Below are 3,061 nucleotides of genomic sequence, written 5' to 3' on the forward strand. Positions count from 1 at the left end.
CGACATAATCATGTATTAAATCAGAAAATATACCAAGGGCATCTTATTGGAAAGTAGCAGGGGCATTACATAAACCAACTTGAAGTACTCAGTATGCATATGTTCCCCATGGACAAGTAAAGGTATTTTTTTCTTGATCCTCAAGGGCTACTCAGATTTGATTGTAGCCACTAAACACACCAAGAAAGGAGAAAAAATAATTTCCTGCTAAGGTATCCAAGGATTTGTTGATAAAAGGTAATCGGAAATAATCTTTCAAAGATATCCCTGTTCAAATCATGATAATTGAAACATATTCACCACTTCCCAGTTTTCCAAGGGAAAATAACCAAAGGGGAAACCCACTTGTTGTCTTAAATAGGATATATAAAGTTAGCATTAAGTTTTTTCGGTAACTCTTCTTTCACAATGTCCTTTAGAGTAAGTTTCATTCTCCTTTGAGGTTTCCTAACTGGTCAAGCATCCTCCTTTAGATAAATATGATGATTATAGAGGTTAGGGGAGATACCATTCATATGAGTGTAATCACGGACAAAAGCACTATTATTCCTCCATAGCATTTCCACCAGTTTCTTCTGATATGAAGATTCTAAATAGGCATTGATGTTTAGATTTTTTTCAAGCTACATTTCTATAGGTTTACTATGGTTATCAACATCCAGTGAGGCTAATGAGAATAATTTTTGTACTAACTCAAAAGGTGAGCATGTTTCCTAGAAATGTTTCACTCAAATTTTATTATATGGCAAAGAATGATCATTATGAGAGTTGGTTAAAGAGGTACAAATCAGGTCATCTTCAGTACCATCTTTGAAAATAACAACTTATTCTAGAGTCAAGAGAGGTTGGGTGAGTTCTTCATCACTATCTTCAAACCACAAAGGATTCTCAAATTATAGTGAATATTTTGCAGGTGGGTACAAGGTAAGTTTTTCCGTGGAGTTCCCATGTGAAATGGTTATATCCCCTCACCTACAGTTAATGTAGGCATCTCCTCTATCCAACTAGGGTCTCCCAAAATTATTGGGTAACCACTGAGACTAGATTTAGGTTGGAGAATTATAAAATCAATTGAATATTCCCATGAATCTATGGAAGCTACAATATCTTCCGCTACACCTTTCAGTTTCACAATGGACAAGTCAACCAATTAGATGACAGTGGGATTCAGCCTTAAGTCGAATAATCCAAGATTTTCTATAGTTTTTTTGGTCATGGCATTAATAGTTTCCCCTAGATCAATTAAATTATTATCTTTAGGCGTATTACTGACATTGATTGTGACAACAAGACTCTTGGGATCTTCATATTCGGTAATAAGTACCTTCCTTGACATTAAATCAAATAGTTTCCCAATGACTTAAATTGCCTTAGAGTCCTTTTCCCTTCCTGTTTTTTCAAACATGGTTCTCGAAATTTTTTTTCATATAAAGGAACATCTCTAATGGCTTGAAGGAGTGGAATTTTTACACACATATTCCTTAGTTCTAGTAAAATGTTGAACTCAAGTTGTACAAGGGGTTTTTCCAAACTCAAACTTTCTCGGCAAGGAGCAATATCTTTTTCAAGAGGTTGCTTAATTGTCACATCTTGAGTTTTAGGGGGAAGAAATTCTAGTTCTGGGGAATTATCCTCCTCATCTTGTTCTTGAATTATGGGATAAGTATGATTTTGGAGTACCTTCCAAAAATGTAAATATATATCTTTATAGTTCAATTTATAGGGTGGGAAAAAGGGTAACTCAACATTGTAGGTGGGATAAGTTACTTTACTATTCAGGTTAGGCATAGACTTAGCTGGAAGTTGAGATATTTGTTGGGTTTGAGCCTAAGTGGGTTGATTTGAAGGTAATTGAAGTTGTCATGAATAATTATGAGAAGTTTTTATGGTATTTTATTCTCATAGGAAGCGGTTCTTCTCCATCCTGGATCCCATACTTGATTTTGTAATTGATGTGGCCATTATGGCCAAGGCATAGGAGGATACCAAAAAAGGTTAGAGGAGGAGGATATAAAGATGGTTCCTGGGTTGTACTTCTAGATAAGCGAAAAGTCCAAGGTTTCTTTTGGGCTACAAAGTAGGTTTGTTCCATTCCTTCACTGGACTCTTGAAATATAGCCTTAAGCTCAATATGACAAGGATATTATTGAGTTGAATGTTTCTGCTCACAAATGTTGCATGGCTCAGCATTATTTAATGGTAAATATAAAAGAGGATGATTTTTGTAGCATTTAAAGCAAAATATAGAAAGTGCCAAGTCAACTTCTTCTTTCTTTTTCTTGGCCTGAAAACATCCAATTGGGAGCTTAGGTTACTAAGAATGTCAGTCTTGAATTTTTCTAATAAATTTCCTACTTTAGCTTTTGTCACCCCTACTTCATTAGATTTATTAATTCTGGAAGTTATATCACAAAGATTTCGGTTATACTTTGAACTTCCTCGTGAATACCTTGTACATAGCTCATAGATATTATCATAAGACAACTAAGAGACATCACCTGCCCCCATAAGATTTAGGTTTTCAAGGTAGTCCTCTCGTACTCCTTTAAGAAAAAAAGTATGAAAGGTATCATGATCTAGGGAGTTTGTTGTGTCCTTTGTAGGGCATACTGAAATGGTTCCACATAATCTTTGAAAATTTCATCCTCAGGTTGGGATATCTTGAATATTTCTTCCTTAATATCCCAGACTATACAATAGTTCTAATGTTTTTTCAAAAACATCCTCTTCATTTTAGACCATGTCTAAATGTAATTTCCCCCAAGTCCCTTGAACCAATGGAGTGATAAATATTTTAAAGTTGCAGGGAATAACTTCAATTTGTGTGAATTTGTGGAGTAGTCATAACTACTACAAAGGACATAAACTCAAAAAGGAATGTGTCAAGGTCTTCCTTTGAAAGGACATGAAATTTAGGCAAGGAAAAGAGAGGAATATTCTTTACTTGTACTATTTCTTCAAGATCTTGGATGGGAAAATCAAAAGTAACAGGACCTTGTGGTCCATTTACCTCTTCATCTGAATTGGTTCCCCATCTGAAGTATTGGGGGTTTGAGATTTG

The sequence above is a fragment of the Pinus tabuliformis genome, chromosome 4_1 (genome assembly GCF_031772625.1).
Source record: "Pinus tabuliformis cultivar Carrire ecotype Pingquan chromosome 4_1, CPIR1, whole genome shotgun sequence".
In the NCBI taxonomy this organism is placed as follows: Eukaryota; Viridiplantae; Streptophyta; class Pinopsida; order Pinales; family Pinaceae; genus Pinus; species Pinus tabuliformis.